Raw genomic sequence first — 8,618 nt, 5'->3', positions numbered from 1 at the left:
ATCTCACAATTCTGAAAATAAATTGTGAGATAAAAAGTCACAGTTAAGGCCAATGATGATATTAACGATAAATATATAGGTTAGTTCTAAAAATTATTTGAAATATAAAAGAATAGCATACACAACCATAATGATAACGGCACAAAGAAACAACTTTCCGAACCAATTTTTTTTTTCAGCTGATGAACTATAAAAACACTGACAGCCAATCAGAATCCATCCTGCTTTAAAGAGCTCGAGCACTTAAAGCGGCAGACGACAAAACTGCAGTGCGCTTTTAATAAACAGAACGATATCATGCATTGTTGTGGACGCTGATAGAGTTTATCATAATGGCTATTAGCTTTATTTTTTTATTTTGTGGCAGAAACGAGCTTCATAGATCATCGCGGGGGCAAAGGTCAATAATCAAAGGTGCTCACGCGCTTCTGCTCGCACGCCGCCAGCTCACTATTAATGAACGTGATTCGTCATTTATGATTTAATTGGGACCATCTTTATTCATCAGCAAATTTCTGCTGGAGTATTAGAGGGCTCGAGAGGGATTGAGTCGTTTTAATTGCGAGTGAGCTGGCAACACAACACGAAACCATGCGGCGCGGGGGAAACGCAGCCAATATTTCACACATGCATCAGCACTTTACCCTATTTCTATGTATTGATGATTAAAAAAAGCTGATGACACCACTTTCACCCCCTCAATATTAGTATATATTTAATATGTTCCTATTTTGTTCTAGTGTGCATGCTTTTCTCACTATGGTCCTTTATGCAAATTCATGGATGTTTTTTTTAATCAAAGTCATTTAGAATGAGATAAAAACACACTAGTCAAGTCAAGTCACATTTATTTATTTCTATAGCGTTCAACAAGATCGTTTCAAAGCAGATTCACAACAGGAAAATAATGCAAACTTCACAAATATGAGAGAAATTCAAATTCTGCTGTAAAGCAGCTCGAAAAAGACAATAGTGTATTTACTCAGATCGATTCTGTTAAAACACACTATTACAAAAACTAAAGATCCCACTAAACATTGGATGTCGGATAGACGTGCAGATCATGTCTATATTGGGTCCGTCGGTCCATGACCAATTCTGGACATCTATTCAACGTCCAAACTAGGTCCACTATTTGGACGTCCAACCATGACCCAACTTGGACGTCATATTGACGTTCGACATTTGACCTTTGAAATGGGTCATTTTTTGGACGTCATTTGGACGTCTATGACAGGTGCAGGAAATTTACATGATTAATATATAATATTTTTTATTTACAAATATCAACATTGTTGTTATCAACATGATTAATACATATAAATACAGATTATTAATAATTATGATCAATATAGCAGTTTCTTATAGTTTTCCTGTAGCTCAATCATTAGAGCATTGGTGCTTGCAACGCAAGGTCATGGGTTCGATTCCCAGGGAAAGCAAGAACTGATCGGAATATAAATGTGTAATGCAATGTAAGTCACTTTGGATAGAATGCATAAATCTAAATACAATGGTACAGAAAACACGTCCTCCACCCTTTTGAAACATGGGACTACAGTTATAGAAGTTGTATAAAAACAAAGTAAAATTTGATGTTGAAAAGACGTCCACATTTGGACTATAAATAACCCTTGCACGGAGGTCCCACGGATGTCAACATTAGACGTGCGGTAGATGTCGAAAAAAGATGTCGTCTGGCATTACAAAACAACCCCTTCATGCCTAGTTCATACTACAGGATTTTAAGCCCGATCTGCAAATCGTTGAGCTCACCAACAGGGACAGGTCGGGTTGTTATCGCGTGCAAATCGCGGGGGATTAGCGGCCGATGAACGCTCGCCAATCTGTTAGTATGAAAGAGCCAACAACGCATCAGAGACGCTCGCAGAAAAATATCTAGCATGCTAGATATCGGGAGCTGTCGCACGACTCAACCACATGTGATGTCATGAGCTACAGCCAATCAGAGCAAGGCATGGGTTGAGGTCACCGGGAAAATACTGTTTATATACTGTCTATGGAAAATACGTGTTTTTTTATTTTTTCAGAGCAAATCATCGCGCAAACAGTTTGCAGCACTAATTTCTGTCTGACGTCCATATTCAAACAAAGACTCGCGTGTTGTGTACTTGTGTTCTTCTTCGCTGGGTAGTGGCGCGCGTGCTGTATTGCGTCATTTCCGGTTCGTTTTATCGCGTGATTTCTTCGTGACAAAACGTGGTTTGTAGACAAGATATAATCGTTGGGTGACAGAGTTGTTGTCAACTCGTGTAGTGCGTTACCTCCTGTTGCGGATCAATCACGTTGTGTCGTGTGGTGTGAACAGCTCAACAACTTGAACACTCCTGATTTCACAAAGAGCAAGTCATGTAGTGTGAACTGCACAGTTCAGCCCGACGTTTTAAAATCCTGTAGTGAACTTGCCCTCAGTGGACAGAAATTGGACGTCCAAAAATGTCATAGAAAAGACGTCACTCCGATGCCACATTGCGCAGTGCGGATGATGCAAACTTCACAAATATGAGAGAAATTCAAATTCTGCTGTGAAGCAGCTCTAAAAAGACAATAGTGTATTTACTCAGATGGATTCAGTCCAGTTCAAAGTGAACTAAAACACACTATTACAAAAACAAAAGATGTCTTTAAGTAAAGTGCGAGGAAACGCCTCTAGGTGCAAATATTTTTTTTGCTAAAAATCTAATAACATGAAAACTCTGAACATTTTTCACACTTGGTTTATAACTTATGTCATTGTCACTGAAACTAGGATAAGTTTATATGAGAACACTCTACATGTCTTTTGGTGATTATGAAACCAAAAGCGAAACACCTTACCGAATGAGTTTGTCTAATTGGAATTAGCCTGGGTTTCCCCATACTGCATTTGCGCAGCGCGATTTTATTCACGCTGAAAGGCAGTCTGGATACCATGGACCAGATTTTCGCCTCATCTAGGGAACCAATCACAGAACGGGGAGGGATCAGCAAGACGATGACGACAGATGACGAACATTATCTATGCGACACAACTAAGCAGTTTGTTTACAGTATATCTATGGATTCAACATGGCAGCAGACGCGAAGCTACCTTTTGATGCAGCCTTAGATATTGTTCCAAGTAGTTTAGAACGCAAGTTTATTTTGAAAAAAGAGCAGCTTTTGGCGTTAAACCATTTCTTAAACAAGAATGATTGGCTACGATTGGCTATGAGCTACGTACAGGCGCATTTTATAGACATTCTTAGCACCCAATAAACGGCGCCGGGCATTCGTAAACCACGCCTCAAATACGAGAAAATGTACATGTGGTTCCCAGACCCAAGTCTCAACTTTATATGATAACACTCTACATGTCTTCTTCAGTGTGATTTTTGGTGACTATGAAACCAAAAGCGAAACACCTTACCGAATGAGTTTATCTAATTGGAATAGTATAATCAGAGGAGCACGAGCGCTGCACAGAAACCGCGTTTGAAATGATAATGCGGACTGGAACCGAATGGAAATGATACATGTTTTGTATTGAACAAGGAAGCTTTCCCCCCCGAACGGATCGCTGAGTGTCGTCACCGGGGAGCGTTTGAAAAGCGATACACCTGTATTCATTGACAGGCAATTTGCACGAGCTTGAGGCGCGTTTAGCTTTACAAGCGACGCGAGACTGTGCCTTATATTTTAGCGGCCGGTTTGTTCAACTCAGATCCATTAGGAGTGTTTTGACCATTAGGTTCCTGTGCTCAAGCTCTCTCTCTCTTTCTTTGTGGAAGAAAAATAGGCGGCAGGGGTTGGAAAGACAGAGGCGCCAAAAATAGAAGCCATTACTCCATTATTACAGCCTATCGTCTGTTGCTAGGCAATGGTATCAGATTAACACTAATTATCATTTTATCACACTTTCTTCTCTTCGACGTTCCCTCTTTCCTTGGCTCTCTCCTCCTTCATTCCTCAGCAGAGCCGGAATCGCATATAGGATCCTATGCATCGAAGTGCTGTCGGGAGCCATTAATCAACATATCTAGGACGGCTTTTCATTCGCTGCCGTTATTACATGAGATTTAATGAATATTGGAGAAGCCAAACCCCAGCTAACATTCTCAGAACGTTCTGGCAAGGTTCTCTCAAAGTTATCAACAAACGCTCTAGGAGGAGTTTGAAAAAGTAGGTTTTTAAAGAAAATCTAAAATGGCGGATAGAAAGTTTGGCCGACTTTGGCAAAATCAGTATATGTTCGCGGCATGATCCAAGTAATCTATTAAGACATTTACAATAGGCTAATTTAATTAAATTTTTTGTTATTAGTTATTAGCATTTTGGGATATTTCTTTATAATTGTTGACCACAAGGTGGCGCTGCCCCAAAACTTTGAGTACCGCATGGTGCCGGGACACATAGCGAGTTTCATAACGATATGCCAATGCGTTCATAAAATATAGCATTTTACGAAAAAATATAAAATGGCCGATATGGGGAAATTGGGCATCGTTTGACTCGGCATGTTGCACCAAATCTAAAGAGACCAGTTTAGTGATTTTTGGCCAAACCGTTCAGAAGTTATAAGCAAAAATAGCTATTTGTCATATCTCCTGACCACTAGGTGGCACTGTGTCGAAACTTGGCAAGTAGCCTCAGGTCATGGCTGGCATAACACACACCAAGTTTGGTCAGAATACACTTGCAGAAGAGTGGTTTGATGAATCAACTTTAATTCCATATCTTTTTGTCGGCATGGTAAGATGATCTGGTTAAATTTTCGTGAAAATCGGAAACGTTTTTTTTTTTTTTGCGGAAAATTCTAAATGGAATCGAATCGTCATGATCCAAGGAATCAGGGGGAAAAATATTGTTTCTATCCCTTATGGTTAAAAAATTATTAACAAACTTGAGTGCAATTTTGGACAGTTGGTGGCGCTAGAGGGATTGAGTTTGAGACTCCAAAAATGATGTGCAAAATTTCATAACTTTCTATGGGAAACGGAAAAATAATAATAATAGTAATGCCAATGGATACAATAGGTGCCTACACACCTTCAGTGCTTGACCCCAAATAACATGTCCATTACTTAAAGGAACACTCCACTTTTTATGGAAATAGGCTCATTTTCCAGTTTTCGAATCCATTCAGCCGATCTCCGGGTCTGGCGGTAGCACTTTTAGCATAGCTTAGCATAGATCACTGAATCTGATTAGACCGTTAGCATCTCTCTCAAAAAAATGACCAAAGAGTTTTGATATTTTTCCTGGGACTATACTATACTAGGAACTATACTCTCATTCCTGCGTAATAATCAAGGAACTTATTGGTCTAGAAAATCGCAACTTTTCATTTTCTGTCGATCTTAGTACACGATGTAACTACAGAAGAGTCAACCTTTAAATAGGAAAAATATCAAAACTCTTTGGTCATTTTTTTTGAGAGAGATGCTAACTGTCTAATCAGATTCAATGATCTATGCTAAGCTATGCTAAAAGTGCTACCGCCAGACCCGGAGATCGGCTGAATGGATTCGAAAACGCTAAAACTGTTTAACTCTCGGAGAACTGGGAAATGAGCCTATTTACAAAAAAAAGTGGCGTGTTCCTTTAATGAGAATGTTATCAAAATGATCTTAGATGATGATATTATGGTTAGCCGGGAACGCACCTCTATGTTCTCGCTCTTGGAACGTCGATGGAAACGCACCATCTGGAAAAGGAAAGATATAAAACCACAGCCAAATCCAACAATCCTGTATGCACATATGAAGACTTCCAGCTTTTTTTCTTTTTTTTTTTAATCAGACTCATTCACATGACTGACGTTCACTTCCATCGTCTCCTGGCGCAGGAACAGCGAAAGCCGTTTTGTTCTTTGAGAACAGATTTTGCTGCTAATTAACAGACACGTATGAGGCGGTGTTTAGGAAGCGCCCTACATTGAGCCGGTGACGGCGTCTGAAAACACCTTCGTCTCAGTTTCTGCAGTGATTTATTCCTGTGGATCTCTGGCGCGCGTGTAGGCCGAAGCTCGAGGGCACGAGCGCATTGTTCCAAACCTGCCCATTGTTTCTGAGCTCAGGGCCAGTAATGAGGGACCGTGGAGGAGCCGAGCGCTGCGCTGCTGTCAGAGTGAAGAATGCACACACACACACACACACACACACTCACACACACACACACACACACACACACCTATAAATGAGGGAATATATGTCTGGTTAATTAGAGGTACTGACCCTGTGTTGCTTTAATACACATCCTCTATTAGTCAGAGTAAATTATTCATACTACTGAACATTAAACCGGTTTAACCTGTGATATATATCGCTGGGTTTCTCTGTCTCACTGCAAAACATTGTTACCTGTGGTCATCTTTCATAATTTTTTTTCAGAATATGTTGGCACTGTCATCTTTGGCTTGCTCATTTGGGGTTTAAAAGACACTTAATATTAGAAGTATTGATTTGACTGCGCCGACACTGAACCTGGAAACCTGAATGAATGATGACACTTCTGCTTGGTTGAATTGCTATATATACTGTGTATATATATATATTTTTTTTTTTGTGTGTGTGTGTGTGTGCTGGTAAACTCTACATCTTGGGAAAGATGGCAATATCCGAAATCTGTGTCCTTTGTGGGGACATTTTTTTGGTCCCCGTGAGGAAAACAGCTTAAAAATCACACTAAATTATGTTTTTTGAAAATGTAAAAATGCAGAAAGTTATGTGTGATGGGTAGGTTTAGGGGTCGGGTTAGTGTGTGTGTGTGTGTGTGTTGGGTAGGTTTAGGGGTCGGGTTAGTGTGTGTGTGTGTGTGTGTGATGGGTAGGTTTAGGGGTTGGGTTAGTGTGTGTGTGTGTGTGTGTGTGTGTGTGTGATGGGTAGGTTTAGGGGTCGGGTTAGTGTGTGTGTGTGTGTGTGTGTGTGTGTGTGATGGGTAGGTTTAGGGGTCGGGTTAGTGTGTGTGTGTGTTGGGTAGGTTTAGGGGTCGGGTTAGTGTGTGTGTGTGTGTGTGTTGGGTAGGTTTAGGGGTCGGATTAGTGTGTGTGTGTGATGGGTAGGTTTAGGGGTCGGGTTAGTGTGTGTGTGTGTGTGTGATGGGTAGGTTTAGGGGTCGGATTAGTGTGTGTATGTGTTGGGTAGGTTTAGGGGTCGGGTTAGTGTGTGTGTGATGGGTAGGTTTAGGGGTCGGATTAGTGTGTGTGTGTGTTGGGTAGGTTTAGGGGTCGAATTTGTGTGTGTGTGTGTGTGTATGATGGGTAGGTTTATGGGTCGGATTAATGTGTGTGTGCGTGTGTGTGTTGGGTAGGTTTAGGGGTGTGTGTGTGTGTGTGTGTGTGTGTGTGTGATGGGTAGGTTTAGGGGTCGGATTAATGTGTGTGTGTGTGTTGGGTAGGTTTAGGGGTCGAATTAGTGTGTGTGTGAGTGTGTGTGATGGGTAGGTTTAGGGGTTGGGTTAGTGTGTGTGTGTGTGTGTGTGTGTTTGTGTGATGGGTAGGTTTAGGGGTCGGGTTAGTATGTGTGTGTTTGTGTGTGTGTGTGTGTGTGTGTGATGGGTAGGTTTAGGGGTCGGGTTAATGTGTGTGTGTGTGTGTGTGTGTGTGTGTGTTGGGTAGGTTTAGGGATCAGGTTAATGTAAGGGGAGAGAATATACAGTTTGTACAGAATAAAAATCATTATGTCTATGGAAAGTTCCCATACACACATGAAAAAAAAACATGCGTGTGTGTGTGTGAATATATACTGTAGGCTAAGATGTGAATAGTAAAGTGTAATTTATTCCTGTGATCAAAGCTGAATTTTCAGCATCATTACTCCAGTCTTCAGTGTCACATGATCCTTCAGAAATCAGTATAATATGAGGATTTGCTGCTTAATTATTAATTATTAATAATGGTTATTTTTTTCCATTTTTTTATTCTTTCATTAATTACAAGTTCATTGATTAAAAATAGACATTTTTCTTAACATTATAAATGTCTTTACTGATCAATTTAATGCGTCCTTGCTGAATAAAGGTATTCATTTAATTGGTTTTCCACATTGACAATAAGATGTGTTTCTTGAGCAGCAAACCAGCATGTCCAACAGTCTACACATCTGATTATTGAAAGATATGCAGCGTTTATGTCTCCAGTAAGTTCCCTATGATTCCTGCACTGTGCTCCAGTTCCCACAAATTCCTGACTCTTCAACTTCCCCAACATCTCACCTTGAAAATGAGGCACTTTGATTTATAGCGTTGGAGGGAAGAGTTTCCATCTTCACCCCGCGAGTTGTCACAGCGATTCTATAATTGGATGAGCCGCGTGACCGACCTAGCCGGAGCTTTTCAGGCGGCCATCTTGGGGAATTTTCCCTCGCTTTGCACAGAATCGGAGGCAAAAACTAGGACGTGGTTCATGTTGTCATTAATTGCGCTAAAAAAAAAAAAAACTTCATTGTCCTCCAAGAGTAAAAGCGCACAGGGAGGATCTTCAGTCACTGACCTCAAAGTGTCACCTGACCACATGACTTGTTTTATCCTCATTGTGTCATGTTCCAGAAACCGTCCAGGATATCATCGACCTCAGGATCCAGTCGAGAAGCTTTTTGCGATGGACGATCGGTGACCTTCTCTAACTCTTCCGTGGATCT

The 8,618-nt window shown here is 40.8% G+C and overlaps 1 long non-coding RNA gene across 2 annotated transcripts in view; it reads right to left on the bottom strand.

Annotated features, from left to right (window-relative positions):
- Positions 1-5,654: 5,654 nt before the first annotated feature.
- LOC307001885 overlaps positions 5,655-8,618 on the bottom strand; it is a 12,391-nt gene continuing 9,427 nt past the window's right edge. The window contains exons 2-4 of one of the 2 annotated variants that reach the window (XR_013798352.1): positions 8,471-8,618; positions 8,194-8,401; positions 5,655-6,100 (exon numbers count right to left, since the gene is read on the bottom strand). The exon at positions 8,471-8,618 is cut by the window's right edge and continues 88 nt beyond it. This is a non-coding gene — a long non-coding RNA (uncharacterized lncRNA). Of the gene's footprint in view, positions 6,101-8,193 lie in introns of both variants that reach the window. The other variant, XR_013798351.1, reaches the window with a different exon arrangement.

The sequence above is a fragment of the Phoxinus phoxinus genome (assembly GCF_949152265.1).
Source record: "Phoxinus phoxinus genome assembly, chromosome: 7".
Taxonomy (NCBI): domain Eukaryota; kingdom Metazoa; phylum Chordata; class Actinopteri; order Cypriniformes; family Leuciscidae; genus Phoxinus; species Phoxinus phoxinus.
The sequence above is the reverse complement of the archived record's forward strand: the minus strand, read 5'-3'. Positions and strand labels throughout refer to the sequence as shown.